This window comes from Pinus tabuliformis, chromosome 9 (assembly GCF_031772625.1).
Source record: "Pinus tabuliformis cultivar Carrire ecotype Pingquan chromosome 9, CPIR1, whole genome shotgun sequence".
In the NCBI taxonomy this organism is placed as follows: Eukaryota; Viridiplantae; Streptophyta; class Pinopsida; order Pinales; family Pinaceae; genus Pinus; species Pinus tabuliformis.
Window position 1 is genome coordinate 921,050,481 of NC_142307.1, and position 24,065 is coordinate 921,074,545.

Consider the following 24,065-nt stretch of genomic DNA (forward strand, 5'->3'; position numbering starts at 1 on the left):
ATTTTGACTTCGTTGTGGTCTGCCGCTGCAATTGTATGGAAGGCACATCATCTTTCTTTCCTCGTTCATAGTTTACGTTGTTGCCCAAACAAATAAGCCCACCGTTTAATTTCACCTCCACGGCCACTAAATCCACGGTTTACATCAAAATCTGAGGACACTAAGTACGCAGATTTGAACAATATTTCCAATTAATTACTTGTTCCCATGTTTACCGCTACTATGCACTCCTGCTTGTTCCGTACAAATTTTCAGTTGAACTTCATTCCATTTCTGAGTTCATTGATCCATCACTATGTTTTTTAGTCTTCATACCATTTCCTCATAGCTCATTCATACATCACTCCGTTTTTCAGTTTTCCCGCATCCTGAATAATATCTGTTTTTTATCACAGCTTGGCCCTTTTCATTTTTTGTGATAAGCTCCCGTAGCAGAGTGCAGGTTTTCCATGGATCTCGCTATGGATGTCTATATTCCAGAAGAGTATGTCAGAAGGCGCCGCAAGCCAAATATGTCGATGCAGAAACGAGATGGCCGACTTTCTTTCAACGATATAGAGGCCGCGATCGAGAAGAAGTTGCAGCTGGCTGCGGGTGATCTCTGCCTCTACTAGCCATAGTCGTAGCAGCAACTTCAAAGAGGACATACTTTTCAATTTTTTTAATTCATAAACTCTTGCCGGGCCATATCCACGGGCGTTGTCCTCAAAGCCATGTGCTTAAATTTGGTTAGAAAATAAAAAAAAAAAATCTCATCGTTGGATTATTTGAATAGTTTTTAGTGGAAATAGATTTAGTACCATTTTAACTGTACCCTCTCTAACTCTGTATCATCCCTAACTGTTAATGCATCCAAAATCTTCAAACTCTTTTTCAAAAAATAACCAAATTTTATCAAAGTCTTACCTGAATTTTTATTTTTACCCCAAACAAATTATAATTTGGTTAGAATAATCTCTATATCCACAATTCATTTAATTGTGGTCTCATTAGACTACTCTCTATATCCACAGTTCAGAATATGAAAGAGTAGGAATGTCTTCATTCTGATTCAAAAAATATTGCAAACTCAATTTTGTGAGCATATTATCATTTTTGCCCCCACCTATTCTTACGCTTTTATACGTGTACTCGAAGGTTGAACTATATGTTTTCCCATTTACTTCGTTAATTTAAGATAATTTATTAAACAATAATTGATTTAAAGGCTATATTGCCAAAGCAATACCATTGATACCATCGACTCAGATCATACAGGGGCACGGTAAGAGGTAACTGCTATATCTAATAAAATCCAAGCTTGTCGATATATCAAAATTACTTGTATGATTGTATCTAATCTAGATTCTAATCTCAAGTTGTTCTAGTGTATTTAATAAGTATTATACCTGTTTGTGATTTAGAGTTTTAAGGGATAGCTCAAGCTATTCATTTAAAGTTTGTTGTTAATGGGATAAATCATAGGTTCAGATCTGATTACGCCTCTCTAAATTATCAACCAATCGTTTATGTAATACCTTTCCATTAAACCACCTTCTATCTATGTGACATGTATAGTGCCTAGAAAACCTGCCAAATTTCGCTTCCAACAAGAATATCGAAGTTTTTGGAGACGATTTATGTAGAAGCGATGCTGACATGACATTACAGGACGCAGAATATCGTAAGCCTGTTTTGTGAGCTAAATCCATTTTATCTAATTGGGTTCCGAATTTCGCATGAACGGGGAATGAATTTATTATGTCACTACAATATCTGCCATGCATACAGTTATCAAATACAATTATCAATTTAATGAAAAATCCATATCAGCCATAGATGTCCAATTTCTCACCATTGACAATTCCCCGTATTCAGAGGAATCATATGCAGAAATACATGTTCTGAGAGCAATGAACACACCTTCGACGTATGATTTCTTCCTTAAATGTTATTATATTCGGACACCGGCTAAAGGGTGTGGAGGCTCTAATTTTGGAATGAAAGGCTCTACAATCACCGGATTCATATGGGCGTGATACGATCAGTCCAATGGACGTGATCAATTGGTGTCACTACACTGTGTTTATTTTCATTGGTTCAGTCCAAGCAGGGGGCAATGGAGCATTGCAATGGTCTTAGATAAAGTGGGTAGGGAATTGCAAATGATAAAGGTTAATTAAGTGATAATAAGTTAAGTTAACTATATGCTCATTATTGGATGACAATAAAGTGATATTCAATGAAAAAGAGGTCAAGTTAAATGCAATAATTAGTCTATGCATTTGCTATTACAAAATTACTTAAAGTCAAAAATTAATACCATAAAGTTATCTTTACTGAATTAAACAATTCCCAATATAGGTATTTCAACTACTAGAAACTCTTAGTCAAAGAATTGGGTTGGAGTTAAGCTTTATAGCCACTCCTTTACAATAATAATGGTACTTTCGTGATAGTCATCCATACTAGAGTTTAAATTTAGGAAGTAGGAAGTGTCAATGATGCATGTGCGAGTTAAGATTAAATAGTAGGAAGTGTCAATGATGCATGTGCGAGTTAAGATTAACATATTTAATCTTAGAAGTTTTGAGTCTATTTAATCAGGTAGCTTCAAGCAAATGGATTAATGCTATTTACTGAGTAACAACTCATATCAGATTGTGTTCTTAGTAATTTCTTCTTCTCCATCACTTTGAGTGATGTAAAATCTATGTAACAAAATGTAGAAAAATGAACTAGGCATACCCAGAACAAGTTGGATCCATCTTTCACTAGTAAAGTGAAAGATTTTGAGAAGAGAGTAGTGGGCAGTAGTTTGCAAACCCCACGACCATTTAAAAAACCCAACTATGTCATTTTTATAATTGTTATTCACCACAGTTTGAATAGGCGCCGCTTAAAGGAGTCTCTGCCCTAAGCTGCAACAATGAGCCTCCACCTTAAGTAGTTGGAGTGATTTCCATGGGTTGAGCCTCCACCTTAAGTAGTTGAAGTGATTTCCAGGGTTGATTCTCCACTCGAGCGGTCATTGATCAGTCTATATGTCAATTCCAAGGAGTCACACGGTAAATTTCAAAGAGTCACTCTCAATAAATTGAGTAGCCAAAGGAATAAGAGAGTTGCCATAGGAATATACGTAGAAGAGCCATAGCTCACTGCTAGCAAAGACGCTAGTAGCTGCCTAAAACCACCATTAAAGTGAAGATTTAAAAGGTTTATTACACCGAAGGTGTATATATAGGGAGAAGTTGTTGTGGCTTCTTTTGTCGTCCATCCAAAGCTTATAAGAATAAGCCACGTGTCTATACTTTCTTGTATGTTTTTAATAGTGTCAGGTTGCCCGAGAGGTGTTCATCATATGGCTACGTGCTTTTCTCGCGGGCGAGATACTCATGTAGTAATTGGTATTGTTGTATACCATCGCCGCTAGTCTTCGATACACTGCTAACCTCTCAGGGATGAGCAAAGGTAGGCACTGCAGAGGAGTCAGGGAGCGAGCTTGTGGTAAATTTGTAGCTAAAAGCGCTGAGGGTTTGGCTTGACACTTTCAACACCGCCAAAGAAGCCACTCAAACTAGAAATGACAAGGCAATGACAAGGCATGTGCAGAAACATGTAATTCTTGCAAAAAAGAGTATGAATTCTAGAACGCAAAGTAGGTTTGACAAATAAAAATGAGGAGAGTTTTTGAAGTCACTAGGAGATTCTTGTGAATTTTTGGCATCTTCAAATGAAACAACATGCACTGTTAGAAATTAACCTTGAGTTTACTTAGATAATTATGTAGGTGATTAGTTGTTCCTTGTTATTGAGTTAGTTGTGATGATTAGTTGGTTTGTGAATTGGTAATATCAAAATTAAGTATATATTTCTCTCTAATAATAAAAGCATCTTATGTGAGTTGGTATGATTACTCGTGTCTTTATTTCTCTGTCCAAATTTTCCATGGTATCAGAGCTTGGTTAATTCAAAGATGGATTAAACCCTTTTGTATTATTCCAATGTTGTGAGGGTTTGTGTGTGTGAGAGCTACTGGCTAGGGAAAATATCGGGCATCTTTTGTATAAGTTTGGCCATTTGTTGTCCTAGTTCGGTGGGTAGGACTGCTGGTGGTAGTTCATGAAGGTGTTGGTTTGTGTCAAAAAAAAATTGTTGAATACAACACAACTTTGTTATCACTTTGACTTGGTGGAGTGTTACTACATTGAGCTCTTACACTGTGGGGTCATTGTTTGTTTTTGTTGGGTTGTGTTATATTCTTTCCATGACTATCCCACGTAGTTAACCAGGGGTTCGCCCCCCCTTCGTTGCGCCGATTGCATAGTGGGGGGGTCATAGGGGGTTTGAGGGGTGAAGGTAACCCCACTCTATGGGGTCCGGGTCAGCACCCCGGAAAATTTTGGTTTTTGACCCTATGTTAGGTTGGGCAGACCCACCTATGGTTTTGTGCATGATTTTCACACATGGTTTTGGACGCGATGGTTTTCAGTCCATGGTTTTGGACACGATGGTTTTTGGTCCATGGCATTGAATGCTTCGGCATGTATAAATATGTATTGTAACATTGAAAAGAACATAATGAAAAATCAAGCTGGTAGTCCCGATTTTGGGATCCAATGGAAAATCTTTGTGTATATGTGTTTTATGTGTTATGCTCTCGCATTATTTATTTTCTGTGTTTTAGAATTCGTATGCAGGTAATTTCTGTACAAAGTTAAAACCTACAATTTTTTTTTTAAGTCGCAAGTCCTACAAATGATTGGTTGCTATGACTAAAAAAAACTAATAGTGAAAGACTTGTCACAAACTAAGAACCCAAGTTATGTCTATTGATTAACCACCAGATTTTTCAAATGTATAACCCTTGTGTGGGCGACAGTGCAAGATCAAGCTGCAAAACGAGAACCGGAACTGAATTTGTGAAGGAGAGGCATCATAAAAGTGGTTTGTTTATGAGAGAATCTTTATATATTTTTCTTTGCTTCTTTTATTGAAGTTTTATTTTAAGAATCACATCCTCAAGGCACTTTTCAATTCCAACACCATTGCTCAATGGAACTAATTATAAATTTTGGAGTTTAAAAATGCAAGCTTATCTGTAAGGTCCACGTTGTTGTGATTATGTTGAGTCAAAGTTCATAGGTCCTGATGCAAATGTTATTGCTGCTATGTCCGCTTCTCAAAGGAAACAATTAGAGGAACACAAAAAAAAGAAGGAAAAACTAAATATTGCATTTTGAATTCTTTAGATGATTCTATTTTTTGTAAAATAACTAGTGCAAAGAATGCTAAATAAGTTGGGATATTCTTAAAATGACTTATCAAGGTAATGAAAAGGTGAAAATTATGAAATTACAAACCCTTAGAACTCAGTTTGAAACCCTCAAGATGAATGAATTAGAAACTATTGATCAGTTTATGACTAGAGTTATGGGTGTTTTCAATCAACTTCAAATTAATGGTGAAAAGTTAGAAGATCAAAGGGTTGTTGAAAAAGTTCTTAGAAGTTTGCCAAAGAAATTTGAAATGACAATCACTGCTATTCTTGAGTCCAAGGATTTAACAATTTTTTTCGGGAAGCCTAAACTCGAACGTGGTTGTAGGTGGACAAAAAGGTCAAACATTCAATGTCACTATTGTAAAAAGTATGGCCATTATAAATCTGAATGTCAAAAGTTGTAGTATGTTTTAATTAGAAATAAAGTTAATGTATCTAACACTAAATGCGAAACATCTGATACATTATTTCTTTCATGTCAAGTCGTTGAACAAATTCCTATCAAGAATATCTAGTTGGTTGATAGTGGGTGTAGTAATCATATGATTGGTGACAATGATTTTTTTTCTAACCTTGATACATCTTTCACTTCTATTATTGGTTTGGGTGCTGATCGTCAAGTAAAAGATTCAGGAAAATGTTTTTTGTCAGTAATAACCGAGCAAAATGAGGTGAAGAATATTCATGATGTTGACTATGTACTTAATCTCAAGCATAATTTATTGAGTGTTAGTCAATTAGATGCACATGGATATGATGTTAAGTTTCATAACACTACTTGCACAAATTTTTATGAAAATAAAACTCTGGTTGCAAAGATTCATATGACAAAGAATATGTTGTATCCATTTGAAATGAGAAGTGGGAAGTATGTACATAGTGTTTCAACAACAAATGAAACTGAGTTGTGGAATTTATGATATGGTCATTTACCTCTTAAAAATATGAATTTATTGCAAAGACAATTTGTGGTAAAAGGTTTACCTACTTTGTTTGAAAAAATCTCTCCTTGTACAAGTTGTGTAATGGGAAAACATAATTGAGATAGTTTTCCAACAACTTTTCACAAAGTGAAAGAACAATTAGATTTAGTTCATACAAATTTGTGTGGCCCTACGCTAACACAACAAATTGGTGGAAGTTTCTATTTTCTAACATTTATTGATGAATTTAGCTGGAAAGTTTGGGTTTATTGTATCAAATACAAATATGAGACTTTTTCTAGGTTCAAGGAATCCAAGGCTGAAGCTGAGAAACAAAGTGGAAAGTTTGTTAAAGTTTTGAGATCAGATGGAGGAGGTGAGTATGATTCTAAATAATTTGTTGATTTTTGTAAACATCATGGCATTAAGAAACAAACAACAACTAGATATACTCCACAACATAATGGAGTGGCAGACTCTAGAAAGAATCAAACAACCATGAGCATGGATAAGAGTTTTCTTATAGTAAGAAATTTGTCTAAAGATTTTTGGGCTGAAGAAGTTGGATGTTCTATAGACATACTGAATACATCACCAAGTTCTAGTGTTCAAGGTAAAGTGTCTGAAGAAGCATGGCTTGGAAAAAAGGTAATTGTTTCACATTTTCGAGTTTTTAGTTGTATTGCTTTCGCTCATGTTCCAGAAAAACTAAGAAAGAAGCTTGATGATAGGAGTGAGAAGTACATTTTTATAGGATATAGTGAGCAATATAAAGCATACATATTGTATAATCCTATTACTACGAAGTTTTTCATAAGTAGAGATGTTAAGTTTATGGAAGAAAAATCATGGAATGAAATGGAAAATGGTACTTGTCATAATCCTTTTGTTGTGTTAGATGAACGTCAAGCATCTACAACAAGTACTCCAAGATTGCAAGTTCAAGGAGAAAACAATTTATCATATAATAGTGATTCTGGTTGTGATAGAAATAAAAAAATGAAAGGTTTGAGTGATATTTATGCACAATATGATAATAATAATATAACACATTTTTCATTTTTCTCATTTCAACCTACTTGTTTTGAAGAAGTTGTAAAGAAAAAGGAATGGGTAGATGCAATGAATAATGAAATTGATGTTATTGAAAGAAATCAAACTTGGGATTTGGTTGATCTACCAGCAAATAAAAACTCCATAGGTGTTAAATGGGTTTATAAAACAAATTTGAATGAGAAAGGTGAGATTGAGAAACACAAAGCAAGGTTAGTTGCCAAAGGTTTTTCAAAACAAATTGACATAGATTATGGTGAAACTTTTGCACTTGTAGTGAGAATATATATTATTCGATTTGTATTGGCTATTGCAGCACAAAACAAGTGGCCTATTTACCAAATGGATGTAAAGTATTCATTCTTGAATGGAGAAGTGTATATGCATCAACCACCTAGATTTGAAGTCAAAAGACAAGAAAGTGTATGTGCATCAACCACCTGGATTCCATGCCAAAGGACAAGAAAGTGTATGTGCATCAAACACCTGGATTTGAAGTCAAAGGAAAAGAACATAAAGTGTATAATTTGAAGCAAACTCCAAGAGCTTGGTACAGTAGAAGTGATCATTACTTGTTGTATGATGGTTTTAGAAGGAGCAAACACGAGCCAACTTTGTATATCAAGGAATATCATCAAGTTAATATCCTTATATTATGTCTTTATGTTGATTACATGATCTATGTAGGGAATATTCAGTTAGATGAGTTTAAAGCAACAACAAAAAATGAATTTGAAACGACAAATCTTTTATTAATGAAATATTTCTTAGATATTGAAGTGGAACAATAAAATAATGGTATCTTTATCAGTCAACAAAAGTATGCTACTGATGTTTTGAAAAGGTTTAAGATGGACAAGAGTAAACCAAAAGATACTCCTATTGAGCTTGGTACAAAGTTAAGCAAAGATGATGTGGGTATTGTTGTTAATTCTACTTTGTATAAGCAGCTTGTTGGTAGTCTTATGTATCTTACTGCTACTAGACCCGTTATAGCATATGCAACAAGTTATATTTCAGGTTTATGGAATCCCCTAAGAATTGTCATTAGAAATTTGGAAAAAGAGTTTTAAGGTACATTACAAACAACCAATTACGATTTGTGGTACACAACTTCAACATACAATAAGCTCATAGGTTATACAAACAATGATTTTGTAGGTTGTATTAATGATAGGAAGAGCACTTATGGATATGATTTTCTATTTGGAAATAATTTGATTTCATGGACATCCAAAAAGTAGCCCATACTTACCATGTATTATGTAGAAGCCAAGTATGTGGCAGCAAATACAACAGTATGCCAAGAAGTATGGTTGAAAAGACTTATGTTAGACTTTGGATATATAGAAAAGGAGCCTACTTCAATCTTCTGTGATAATAATTCCATTGTTTCCTTATCAGATAATAATATGTTTCATAAGAAAGAAAGCATATTGATACTTGATTCCACTTCATTCGTGAACTTGTTAAAAGTGTGGCATAACTCTCAAATTTTATGATTTTAAGGAACAGTTAGAAGATATCTTCACCAAACCTTTGGGAAGAGTCAATTTGGAATTTTAGTGTCAAAATTTAGGCATTAAAAGAATGTAACCCTCAAGATTAAGGGGGAGTGTTAGAAATTAATCTTGAGTTTACTTAGATAATCACATAGGTGATTAGTTGTTTCTTGTTATTGAGTCAATTGTGATGGCTAGTCAGTTTGTGGATTTGTAAATATAAAACACACGTATATATTTCTCTCTAATAAAATAATTTTGTGTGAGTTGTTATCATTATTCATTCCTTTTTTTCTCTTTCCATACTTTTCATGCACAACATCCATTGTGCTTGAAAATGATGTGATTTTTCAGGAAGAACATTTGTTGGAGGTTCTAATTCTTCTTCAGAAGTCTCTGTTGGAGAAGGAATGGGGCCTTTCTCTTGATTTAACCAAATCAAGAGAGCTTATCTCTTCAGAGCACCATGATAAAGTGGAAGTTGTCCATTCAGGGAAACCATCTGCTCAATAGCATCGACTAGCTACAAGAATTAAATCAACTCAGAATTTGGTTCGAGTAAAATACCTGGATTAGAAAATAATTGAAAGAAAGAAAGAAGGAACGACTCTTGAAGTATAATAGTTGTAGCATCAGATGAAAAACTACATGAAGGACATGCTAAAAAAATATTTTCTTACACACAAAGAGGTTGTCCACATTTCAAACATAATACATACTGGCCTTTCTTTCAAGAGACACAAATCAAGGTTTTCCAATATTTCTAAACCCAATCTGTATGGCTAGAATTAATTTTGCACTCTCTGGAAAATAAAGATATATTTGGATAGGAGAATTGTAAAATTGAAACTTAAGTTGGAATTTTCCAGTCCCTATTATGCTTCACCTATTTATTCACAGGTCGTACTACTTAGTCAAACTTGGTCCAAATTTAAACCATCTAAATTGAAGTATGCAATGATTTTGTGCAATTTGAATACTTTCATAGTAAGCTAGTTAAATACAAATACATATGTGTTTAGTTGTCAAGAAAAAGTGTAAGAATAACCACTCGATTTCACTAACCAAAAGTTCACCAACTATTTAGACTGTCATCTTTTGGGAAAAACTTTGTAATTTAGAAAAAATTCATCATGTCCTAGTATGGATCCGATATATATCTATCTATTTCCAGGCTCTGAATATTTATACTGATGTCTATAAAATAGGTCATCCTTAATTCAAGATCCAATATTTATGTTCAAGTAGCATATCCATTTCCATTCTCTCTAGTTGTATAACTAATGTGCATAAATTAGATGGAAGATGGTCAAAAAAGCCATGTTTATAAAGAATTTTGAAACTTATGGAAATGCCTGTTATTGAAAGAGTATATTTAATGTGGGCCGGACAATGTATGTGTATCTAAAATTATACCCATCACTTATAGAAAATTCGTAGATGTTTGTTATTTATCAAGCATCTATTAGTAGCGTAGATTCTGGTGACTAACCCCCAAGTTTCTTGGGTTGTTTTGCCTACACAAGATTATGTCTTCTCAAGAAATCATGTTATGGCCCATGGGCAGTACTCTAGTGTGCATTCAAGCACTTGCATACCCAAAAATGTTTTTAGGACATTACATCTTTATAACATCCTGCACATTAATGCCCTTTTTAATGCAAAATCACCCCAATTTTTTTTTATCATATAGAAACTTAGAAAAGATATGAAATGAATTGAAGTGTTTAATAATGAAGAACAAGAGCATACTGAATATTGTTTTGGATTTTGATCTGGAAAAGCTCAAGGCTCAAGCATAACTCCATATATGTTCTTATAGTGGCTTGGGATGCCCACACTGGCTACTTATTTCAATCATATTGGTTTAGCTACCTATAATTTTGCTCATAACATACCAAACGATCTAGGGCAATCTCAGAATCACCCTCCATGAAAGGATCCAACAAATTCACTCTAAGGTAGTGAATGCTAAAACTTTAAAAGCTAATTTTTCCTCCTTAGCATTCCCGAAAGATAGGGTGGGCCCTACCAATATGGGTGCTTTCTCATTGAAGGCAAGGGAAAATGAGCAATTTCTTTGTTGCCTATGTCTGTAATCTAATTCCAACTGCAAATTATTTCTTCAGCATGTTGTTCGCACAACTTAAAGCTTTATTGTTCTTGGAAAAATATCGCTTTTAGGGAACTATATCATTAACTATTCAGAGTCCATACTAGGACCAAGAAAGCTAAAAAAGGTTAAGTTATCCTCAATTGTTACATTTTATGCCTTTGTAAACCATACCACTTCCTATTTTCAATGCAACTAAAAGGCCCAATTAGTCACTCACTGATTTATAGCTTCATAGGTCTAAACCTTTCTTCTTGCTTCAGAACATTTTAAGATAATTTGGACACTAATCATATTCAATTAACCCTATAGTTATAAGGAAATTAGCTTTCAACAATGCAGTATGAAAATGGAAAACCCCAATCTATGAATTGAAAATTAAAGAAAGATTTTGAAATGATTGTGATGCAACAAGAAGATATCAACTGTAACCATGAGAATTATAGGATTTTGAAATGATTGTAACACAATCAGTTAATATCAAAGTATAACATGTAATTAAAGGTTCTTCTAAAAATGGCTAAAAAGATGGAGCCACTTGTACAAGGTCATTGTACCTTTGGAATTTGGTCAAGGATTTTGGTGATGGTTGTATAAAAACTTGGCAGAATCATAAATTTGTCAAAAGGCACATGTACAGTTCTACAGTGGCACTAAAACCAAATCTATGGACGAGTTGTAAGTTCTTGAGAATGAAGGAATCAACAATGGAATTGTAGAATATGAATGACATGAAATGTGGTCTGTGAGACAAGTATGATGAACATGAAAGGAGAGTATGGAAATATTTTCATGTTTTGAATCACTATATTAGGAGCTAAATATATGTAATAAATGAGTTTAGCTAAAGGAGAAACAATGTGGTAGAAGGGAGAATGATTTTTTCATGAAATAGATGGCTATGCTATACAAGTTTTGTGGCCTTATGAAAGTGCAAGAGGATACATAGCCTCCTAAAAAAGTAACCTCTCTGTCCCATTGACCATTTGGCCTTGTGGACGTTTAATAAAATATTTTATATTCTATTCTTCCTAGGGAATATTTAATATTTGTAGAATTAATTGTGCATTATGATCACAAACTTTTACAATGCCAGAGGAGATGTTTAGTTTGTCTTTTGCAATTCTTGACCGTTGACTATGGTAGCTTTGTTATAGAAAAGGCCTTAAAATTACTATTTTATAACTTACCAAAATTTACATAGTCAGAAAAGTTTGAAAAATTTGGAAAACAATGCATATAATAATGATGCATATTTATAGGACACACACAAAGAGAGATAGAGAGAAGGCTCCTCTTACAGCTCTAAAAGGAATCACCCATGTGGACCCATATAATGTAAACCAAGCATGATCCATTTGGATCGACATAAGGCAAGACCCAAGGTCTACATGTTTGATGCCCTTCTAACCCCACAATACTTAGAGGGGTTGGATGGGCCCTACGGTTTTGGAAAGGATGAGCCCTATAGGCTACAAATTTGAAAGACGTGAAGGTTAGCAAAGCATAAATGATTAAACTTTTATTAGAGTTAAAGTCTGTGTGTTTTTTCCTTTAAATTTACTGTTAAAACTCTTGTTTGGAGAGCAATAGGTGCATCCATAATTACAAAACATATTAAAAAAAGATCAACAACTGCCAAATAGATTCGAGCACCAGGTTCATCCATCATTACAAAACATATTCAAAATAGATCAGAAGCTAACAAATGGAGTCCTTGTCACACATTTATTCAGTTGTTAATTCCTTTCTTCAGCCAGTTGCCCATACTATGTCAAACTCAACTATAGAAAGTAATAACAAGACTTTAATCTCTAGGAGGTGTGTCAAACTCAACTACAAAAAGTAATAACTAGAATTTAATCTCTAGGAGGTATGAACTGCTCTGGGTTTATAAAAAATGGTTAATATTATAGAATTAAATGCCAAGCTAGAAAAATTAATGATGGAATCCAATGATAAATGGAATGAAATATTTAAAATGAGAGATAATGATAGAAAAAATGGAAGAAGTCACTAATTCATAAGGAGTTAATCCTCGCCATTATTTATGACGTAGGAGGAAAATTGTAAATGTGTAGACATCTCAATTTATTAGATCCTTCCAAAGGAAGACTTTAGGATTTGATTTGCCTATTAACTAACCATTATTAATCTAGCATTAACCAATGCAATTTATAATGTTTTATGTATATTTTTGTAGAGTGTGATTCCTAACTTGAGGTGTAGACACTATGCTTCCCTGTAACACTTGTTTAAATGAACTGCTAATTTTACAGTAAAAACATTTATATATAAACAAAATTTAACCATAATCAAAATTTAACCTCTTCCTCTTCTGTATTCCCTTCCCCAAAACATTTATATATAATCAAAATTTAACCATAACCAAAATTTAACCTCTGCCTCTTCGGTATTCCCGTCCCCACTTTGGCGGTATACTAGTTTTTAAAGATAAATAAGATATTAAATTCACCATTGTCAACATGTACACAAAGTTCTCTTTGGGAAGGTCAAACAATTTTATAGCTAATCATATTTCCATTTGACATATGGAAGATATGTTTTATCTGATTTTCATGTGATTTTGATTATGTAAAAAATTTAAAAGTTGAAATAAATTAATGATAAAGTACTTATTCCCTTAAGAAAATTCCGTTGGGATATTTTTTTTAATTTTTTTTAATTAATATATTGAAAAAAAGGGTGTATTAAAATTTATTTCTGGGAGAGATATTTTTAAAAGTGTTTTTGACTACTATATTAAAAATATTCAAAAGGGGTTCTTCTATTGTTTTTTATATTAAGAAAAGGTATTTTTAAGAGATTAGAAAAGAAAATATGACTTTAAGTGGGAATATTTCCCATCAATTGTTTTTAGTTCTAATAGGAAAATAATATGAATTTAGGCCATTAGGACCTAACTTGGTTACATTTCGAGGATGTGTGGAAACTTGTAGTTCATAGCTATAGAGAGCCAATTGATGAGGCAACCAAACAACCTTGACGAACACACAAAAATATCAACATAAAGTCAACATAAAAAAGGATGTGAGTGCACTTGTTTCCATCCAAGATGTCATAGATGCAACAATATTTCCCAAGATCTCAACAACAAAGTCTTCCAAGATAGCATGGGACATCTTAGAAACTAATTATCAAGGAACCACGAAGGTGAAGACAGTGAAGTTCCAAACGTTGAGGATGAATTTTGAGAATTTGAAGATGAAAGAGTTAGATTTCGTTGACCAATAGATAAACCAAGTAATTAACATTGTCAATCAACTAAGGATAAATGGCGAAGATATTTTAGATCAGAAAGTGGTAGAGAAGGTTCTCAGAACCTTGCCTAAGAAATTTGATGTGGTCATCACAACTATTGAAGAGACTAGAGACTTGTCATAGCTATTAGTAGATGTTATATTGAGATCCTTGTTATCCCATGAATATTGAATAAACATGCATGAAGAATCTTTAGAAAAATGAATTCAAATCATAAGTTTCTATCTCACGAGGAAGAGGAAGATCTAGATCAAGAGGCAGAGATAGGAACAAAAGAAGTAACAATCATAAAGATGATTCAAAACAAGAAATAAGATTAGATCAAATTCTTCATAGTTCAAGTGGGAGAAAAAACAAAAATTTGCAATAAAATCAAAGGTATGAAAAATTAAAAAAATAAGTTTTATTATTATAATAAGATGGGTCATTATGTGTATGAATGCAGAAAGAAGAAAGTTGATCTTAATGGACAAGGTGCAAACTATTCTTTGAAGAAGTGTGAAAAATCATTATTATTTACATGTAATTTTGCTCAAGATTTATCTAGTGACGTTTGGATTATAAATAGTGGATGTGGCAATCATATTGTAACACACCTCCTTACCACCCACAGACCTCACTAAAGACGTAAGTAGATTGTCACTGTGATGACTCAACCTCCATAGCCCTGTCATGGAAATGGAGTGCCAAAATTTTCATCATTTTTTCAAACTCTTTAAAACCAAAAATAAACATCATCTTTGTTTTCGTCTCATCAAGACCTTTTTGGCGATATAAATTTCTCCTCAATCCAACCTATCGATAAAAAGTTATGGCCATTTAAAGATTGTCCTATTAAATGCTGCCATGTCATCTTGGCCTACCACATGGCACCCACGTGGTCCTCACTTGGTGCCCACATGGCCATTCTTCCCCCATGGAAAATCCATGTACTACAACATAGACAAGGGTCGGTTCCCAAATGTGGTAACAATGCATTGACCCCCCTATGAGGCCCGTCCTCCAAACTCCCAACCTAGTTAGCAGGTGGTCGACCTCGATCATGGGGACGTCCTCTCAACCATCTCGACCTTGACTTGTCTGGGCCCCAAATAACTTGAACCTAGGCCTGTTGGTCGGGCCCAGTGTTTGTCTCCACTGCATGGACTCGTCGACCATGCCTGATGTCTCCATGATGTCACCAATCCCTGTGGCCCCCTATAGGAGTGCCATGTGTAACTTGTTTTTGGCTCATTTGGTCTGCCTAATGGCCAAATCAAAGTGTCGTGTTTCACGCCACATAGGTTCCATGCACTAGTACAAAATGAGAGATTAGTGACTATGTGACTAAAAAAGTTAGTCACTGCAATTATTTCAAGTGAATTACTACTAAATTTGAGCAATTTTAAGTGACCGAATTAAAAATGACTAACTTAAATGACTAATTTAGTCCAGGGAAAAAATATATGACTAGATATTAAGTGACTCAACTAAAAGTGACTAACTTAAATGACTAATTTAGTTTATGACTAAATAATAAGTGACAAAATTAAAAATGATTAACGTAAATTAAAAATGATTAGCGCTTTTCTTGTAAGGAAACAATATCATATTTTTACTTATTCATGTTGGATTTGACATATCTAGGTAACATATCTATGGCATAACAAACACTGTTAACACTAGTACAAAATGAGAGATTAGTGACTACGTGAGTAAAAACGCTAGTCACCACAATTATTTCAAGTGAATTACTACTAAATTTGAGCAATTTTAAGTGACCGAATTAAAAACGACTAACTTAAACAGCTAATTTAGTCTAGGGATAAAATATATGACTAGATATTAAGTGACTCAACTAAAAGTGACTAACTTAAATGAATAATTCAGTTTAGGACTAAAATATATGACTAAATAATAAGTGACAAAATTAAAAATGATTAACGTAAATTAAAAATGATTAGCGCTTTACTTGTAAGGATGCAATATCATATTTTTACTTGTTCATGTTGGATTTGACATATCTAAGTAACATATGTATGGCATAATAAACACTCTTAAGCTTCACATGAGTACATGAATGCATGAAACACCTTGATATTTAAGCTCTTTAATAATTGTGAAAAGGGTTTACGAATTTGCATCATGGTTAAATTTTGTTTTTCATACATTTATTTCTTACATTTTTTGAACACATTTGACATTTTAACCACACCCTTATGCAAATCAATGCATGGGAATGTCAAATGGCATGGTTCATAAGGCTAACAATTCACTATTTTTAAGATTGTCTTAATGGTTTACTTCCCTGCCTTTTTGTAGATGTATGATCACTTTCTAATTTGAAATCCCACATCCTAACACACATAACAAGATAGTGATAGAAGCCCAATAGTGCCACTATTGGTGCACTTTGCACACAATTTAGACAATGCACACAATTCTTAAATATTTGATGTTGACATATGGAATTTCTTATTGTTTAGGGGTGATTTAAAACTTACATTGATCTGTAGTCTTAATGACAATGTGTTCTAAATGCATAGTGGTTATTTTTCTCACACGCTAATGGTATTTCTCATGGTTCATTAGTTGTAATTACACACTTTGGAATGTTACAAATACATCATTTGGGTCACAATTCTATGGTTACAAACTACCCAACTATAAATAGTGATAAATTGATGATAAATGGGTGACATTTGAATGTTACATTAAATGTGTAGATAGTCCACATTCAACTTTGTTGTCTTCATTGTCCTTAATAACAAAGACAAGTTTGAATATTTCCTTTATTTATCATCGCAAACACATAACCCTTTTTCGTCCCAAACATAGTTAATATTATTGGTGTATGATCTGTTAATTGTGGAATGATCTCTTGATCATGATAACAAACTCTCAATCTCCAATGCTCATGAATACGATGAATGAATGATTTAATGCCTTACTTGTATGGACACAATTTATGATTCATTTTCTATTTTTATTGTGCCATTGTATATATGCTTCACTAGCATCTCATGTTATATGGTTAATTGAGCAAGTTTTATCTTTCATTTTCCAAGTATAATTTCGTTGCATGAATAAGAATAGTTTCCTAATTTAAATCATTCAAAATTTGTTAATAATTCATGGTTTGTTTGACTATTCGCACACTTATCCCTGGACTTTTACTTTGAGAGTGAGTAGTGTCAAATCACTAGTCTTCGTTAAGGAACTTCCCTTCATTACTCAATGACCTATCTTAGCTCGATCTTTAAGGATTTCCCCCTGGACAAGGATATCCTTGTTGTAGTCTAAAGAGTGAGAGAAGGCCACCAAGGTGACATTGGGTGGCTTGCTTGAGAGTTTCCTTTTAGGCATTTTGGGTGGGGTCAAGACTTTTTTTTTCTATGAGAGTGTTTGAGTGGAGACACAATTTAGAAAATGCTTACAAGAAAATTAGTTTCCCTTGTTGCCATCACCTAAACTACTTCCAATAAAATTGTGTGTTTTTAATAACATCTAATTTTGATAAATAATTAATTTAATAAAATTAAAAAAATAAGATTAATATTATTATTGTTATTTTTTGTATATGGCAGAATCTACAACTATAGTGAGCTTGTACTTACGTGACAGGGGATCGATTCTATCCACTACCACAATCACCTCCAAGTGTACCCACATTGCCTCACACGTGGCACACTAAGCTAATCGAAGTTTAAACCAATAACATCATAAGAAATGCCTTAACAACCCATTCTATCATTATCTACACCATGGGGCAAACTAAAACTAACTTTTAATAATAAAAAATATATCCATTTTATTTTATTTGAAAATCAATTTTAATATCTAATTTGAGGAAGTCAGCTCAAATAAAACTCTTTTGCAAGTGAGAGGAGTATAAATAAATATTTCCCTAAATTGTTAGGTTGGATGCTATGGGTAAAAATTGGCATTTCAAAAGCAATGAACATGGGGCTCATATGAAACAAACGAAGGCTTCAGGTTGGATTGATTGCAACACATGCATGTGAGATCAATAAGCCTCTCCCATTTACATAATTCTACCAACCATATTTTGGCCATCTTCCCACACTTGCCCCAATCCTCTGTTTTTGCACTTCAAATTGTTGGGATTCTAAGGTGTTTTTCACTCTCCTTGTTTTTCTCTTTTTCGCAATTCAATTTTCTTGCTTTATTTTTTGAGTTCTTCCTCTACTTTTATTTTCTCATTGAAATTTCAGCTCTCATTGAGAAGGTTTTGTTGTCATGGTATAACTATGTGGACTGGAATTGGTTGATCACGAGGGAAAAAATGATTAAACTGTAGAGGCCATAAATTTTGGGTTTTGGGTGCTTTGGTGGTAAACCCTAGGGGTTATAAATCGTAGATCCTTCCTTGATTATTGGCATTATTTTACAACTTGGCACTATTTCTGTGACGATAGCACCTGGCCGATCTAGATCTTAGTGGTGGGGCTGGATTTTTTATAGATCTACGTGTTTGGTGCCCCCAAAGCCCAACATCTCAACCACCCGAGTGATTTCAGATTCTATCAGTGCTTATAATGGCAATTGAACTAGGGACAACTAGTTGGGAACTACCAATTCCATATCTTCCATATCCATTATATTGTGGAATTTCACCACCATACTAGTGTAGCCAGCATTTGCCAATGGATTGTTTGCACAGTTTGAATTCACATTGTATTGTCCATGGCATGATTGATTCTTCCACCCTTACAATATCTATAGTCCACGCTATTAAATCATGTAATAGTTAATCTTTTGTGAAATCCCTGCATTTGGGTCCTTAGTAGAGGAATCACAGAATTTGCGTCAAATAGTTGTTGGATACAAACAAATAAATAAATATCTTCAATTGCATTTCTTCAAACCATAGTTACCAAGTTCGAATTTGGATTCAGATTTGAGTTCAATATGATACGGTAAAAATTCGAATAAGAATTTTTCAATTTGGAAAAAAATTGACTTCATACATCTTAAAGGTTAACAAATATGTAGTTTTCTTTCTATAAGAGCCTTGCTTTTGCTCATTTCTTTCCATTAAGTTTGAAATTTAAATAATTTCTATTAATTTTGACAAATATAAACAATTTTAAAATTATAATTCACCAAAAAAAACCACATTTCACTCCTCCCTCCAAAAAATTATTTTATTTTCAAAATTTAAAACTTTAATCTAAAATCTAAATATGAAATATTCAAAATATATAAAAAAATTTCTTATATAAACCAATTAAAATTTTTAATTAATTAACTTTAATAATTAATATATAATTAAAAATTAATTATTAAAAATATATAAAATTTCTTTAATATAAATATATTTAAAATTTCAATTAATTTCCATTACACATGGACTGACTTCACTACTCAAATTCTGTGATCTCGCCATTTATAAAATTTCTTTAATATAAATATATTTAAAATTTCAATTAATTTCCATTACACATCGATTGACCTCACAACTCAAATTTTGCGATCCCGCCATTTATTTTGGCTTTAGGGGCCACCGGTCTATGCATGTGGATATAGCATAAACTCTCAACCCAATTTCCTTATAGGCAGAAAATAAACTAATCATGTAAACTAAATGGAATCTTTGTCGAACTATTCGATATACGAATCAAAATGTTGAATTTCCATATTTTTTCCTCCACAGTGAAACCAGTGTAAATGTAGGTTGTATGTATAGCCATATCTGTTACTTCCAGTTTCGGAGGCACAACAGATCCAAACTCTTTGTGTAGTGATCTGCTCTAGTCTGCAGACACGGGTCACATTATTTGTTCACAGAGAAAAGGAGCAGGCTTCGTGTTTAGATCCCACACCCATCAGAGGAAGGGACCTGCACGTTTCAGAAGCCTCGACTATGGCGAGTGCAATGGATACATCAGGGGAAATGCCACATACGTAATGCATGACCCTGGCTATAGAGCTCCCCTCTGCAAGGTGACCTTCAGACACCCATTTCGTTTCAAGCATCAGAAAGAGCTCTTCGTAGCAGCCGAATGTACACCCTATCATTCAAACTTTTGTTTTTCAATAGAGGCCGATTATCCTTTTGAAGGGACACCCTTATGACTGAATTCCTTTGGCCTTATGTTTTTCCGAATAATGTCAAATCTAGGAGGATTGACGTATTGATGTTGGCATGGGATCAGGTCATTTTCCTGGCCCCAAGGGGACTATCCAGGTCACACGCGAAGCACGAGACAGTTCGTTTACTCCAGAAAGAAGGCCAACTTGACTGTGGGTAATGTGTTGCCCTTGATATCTATTCCGAAGGGAGCCATTGTCTGCAACATGGAATAGAATGTCAGCGATCAAGGTTCGTTTGCTAGGGCTTCTGGAGACTACGTCATCGTCGTCAGCCACAATATCGATAACGACACTACCAGGGTGAAGCTTCCCTCTAGAGCTAAGAATATTGGACCTAAGAAGAACTCTAGTGGGTGGTATCACCAGCCCCACTTGAAAACAAATCTAGTCTTGAGTGGGTGCCATTGTTTTGATTTGGGTTTTCCTTCAAATTCATTTTTGTTGCAAGTAAATAAAAGTTTATTAGAGATAAATTAATGTACAAGATCGCTATGTCAAATATTTAGCTTATGTGATACATTGATTGGTCTTTTAGTAAATGGTCAATAGACATGTTATATTTCAAGACTAACAACATTACATATTATACTAGCTAATTGAAAACCCTATCGTAAAGTTGACCAAAAAGCACCAATTCATCAACCTCTCCTTGATTTAAGGGTCATATCATCTGAAATTTTACCCCTTTTATTTATTATTTAACTTAAATTCAATTTAACCCTTGTCGTCATATTTCAAAGAATACTTCTCTAAAGTTCGTCGGTTCCTTAGTGATCCTGTTTTCCTTCCACCAATCTGCTTATTCAAAGGATTGATTTCCAACATCTTCCCCAACTCAGAACACACATTAGTCACAATATTTGCTACAATTTCACCCAACATCTGAGGACCAAAGCTCACCCCATGAGGATTTAAGATTGGCATTCACCCTTAAGCTTATCAGAAATATCTGGTTTTCTTTTCTTTCAGCTATAACATCTCCCCTAGTTAAGATGACATATTATCCACAATATCATTTGGTACAATTCCCCTAACATTGGAAATACCAGTTCTAGTACCAGAGGAAGGTGAGCATTTCAAAGTTAGGAGGGCCTGAGATCAGATTTATCTGAGGATTTTTCTACCCAGTGGTGATTGACCACACTGTCCTCTCATCAAGTGGTCCTCTATTTCTGTGCATACTTACCTGAGAAACAATTTTAGATTTAGCCTTTAGATGAGGTTATGCTCAGAAAGCAATGTGTTCATAATCCAACATTTCTATCCAACTGCAGTGATTATAATATATCATGAATTTTTCTGCAAGACCCTTTCTCAAATCAAGTTAAAGTATTTGGGTAGAGGTAGAATTTGACAGATCAACTATCCTTATGGCCATGGAAACAAATCTATGAAAACATTTCCAATTTCCTTGAGGGAGTTGGCATTCTGACATCTAAGAGGCAAGTTGGACATTTGCACCCAGATAATTCCTAAGGATAAGAATTCAGTGAATATATTAAAACCTGTCTTCCAAGGCCTTGGAAAAAAAAAGCCAACCCTCCATAAACCAGGACATATTGTACATAACATTTTCTTTGTCAAGCACAAAGATAAATGCAATGATGAAAAACTCTTGCCCCAGGGGTGTATCACCATAGTAGTTTGCAAGAAGAAGCCTCACGACTTGGATACACATTGATATCTTTCAGCATTAGACATACACTATTTAATCTCGAATCAACCTATGGGCATGGTAGTAAGACTCCTCCACCTTAACCTAGGAGGAATAGAGAATCGAAAATAATACGGAGGCTGGCTTGTAGGTGTAGAAGAATGAACAGGAGGGATTATTTGAGTTAAAAGAAAATCCTTTAAAGAGAAAAATTTATGGGTCATACCCTCTGTTGGGTGGATCCATCAAAGAAAAAGAGATTGTTTCTTTGTCAAGTGAAGCTTTTCGAGGAGCCAAACCATTTTTGATTACAAATTTGAATGCCTATATGCCCTTTTCATTTATCATATATAGAGAGGGACATTTGGAGCTGGTCTTGGGTCATCACTGCCATTGAGTGTGAAACCATAAGAAGAGAGATTGTGATAATTGAATATCCATAAGTGGATGATGTAGCCCTACAAAGACAACGTGAGATGTTCAGAGCCCAATAAGCACATTGTTGTGTTTAACCTCAGAGTGAAAAATCAATATCAAACAGATAATATATATACATTAGATGGAATTCCATAATACATACACATATACTATAATATTTTCGTGGGGTTTATAGGATGATGTTAAAATTGAACAGATTGTTGATTTTATTTTACCAATTTGACATGAAACATGTCAGTTTTGTTTTGGAGTTAAGTTTTACATTATGTATCAGTTTGTATTTTGTTTCGCTACTTTTTGATGGATAATGTAACATGTTTTCTATGTGTGAAATATTTTTTTATTTTTTAATGTGAAAGCATAATCAGAAGCTTCAAATAAGTTAACATGTGTTAGCTTGGATGTTTAGGAGAAGTTATCCTCTCCACCTAGATTCAAATCCTACTTTTGACATGTGCTCCTTGTGGGCTTTTTGACTCTAAAAGGAGCCATTTCAAGTGGATGGGGCCAAGAGAAATCGTTGGGTGACTTTAATGGATTAGATTCCAACCAATCAGCCACATAGCCAATAATTAACTCCACATATATGCTGGTAGATAATAGTTTTCCCAATAGATCATGCAGTAAACACTGCAGGAAAAAATGAGGAATAGGAAAAGGTCAAATAAAGCCCTATCTTAGCTTTACACATATATATTTAACCAGTTAGAAGAAGATTTACATGAGTAACAGACGAATCCGCTTACATAACTTTATTGTAAATGCCACGCCCACAATCTTAATGGACGACAGATATGCAAGGTGGCATGTAAGAAAAATGGAGTTGAAAATAAGAGAGCATGATATCATGCAGTGATTTTTCTAGCTTATAACACCAAGCATAGAAAAAACAACATAGTCAACATCAACAGATTTATTTAAATGACTTTAAGCTAGAATATTTGGTAGTGGAAACATGAGAACGAAGAGTGGGACTGCTTAACTTTTATCATGGTTCCATAGATCTATGTTGTCTGAATGGGAATATTAGAAAGAAAAAATAATTATTTTAATGCTTCTTAAAATTTATAGGAAACATGTTAATCACACTTTACAAGTTACTTGGGGCCTTATTTTCAGATTGTATGTTGAATCTCGGTTCTATGTTGAATTTCAATTTTATTATATGACGGGAGGGCTAACCCTAATTGTCTCATTTTCCAGGGTGAAGCTTCCCTCTAGAGCTAAGAATATTTTGCCAAGTGGTTTTAGAGCTATGATTGGTAAAGTTGTTGGAGGTGGATGAACAGAAAAACCAATGCTCAAGGCTGGCAATGTATACCACAAATACAGGATCAAAAGAAACTGTTGGCCCAATGTCCGTGGTGTTTCTATGAATCCAGTTGAGCATCCTCATGGTGGTGGTAACCATCAAAATATTTGTCATGCTAGTGACATTCGGAATACCAAGGGTTAATCCCTCTATGTGATCCTGCAACTCTGCCAATGTCTCGGCCAAATCCAAGTCCTGGAGAACTACTCTCCTAATGTTTCTCCGTGTTGGCCCACCTACCTCCTGTTGGTGTCTCACAAGTCAAACAATACCCACATCTGCATGCATGAGAATGATTTTAGTTTAGTCTTGGAAACATTAAAAACACAAAAACATGTAGAAACTTGAAAATCAAAAAATACTTTGGTAAAACAATTTATCTATAGCACCCCATTGCACTCCGACTGGTAGAATCAAGTCTGGATCTCCACA

General features: G+C 34.1%; 1 pseudogene; it reads left to right on the forward strand.

The window, feature by feature from the left end:
• Positions 1–461: 461 nt before the first annotated feature.
• LOC149151745 (large ribosomal subunit protein uL2-like) lies at positions 462–23,777 on the forward strand (annotated as a pseudogene).
• Positions 23,778–24,065: the final 288 nt, after the last annotated feature.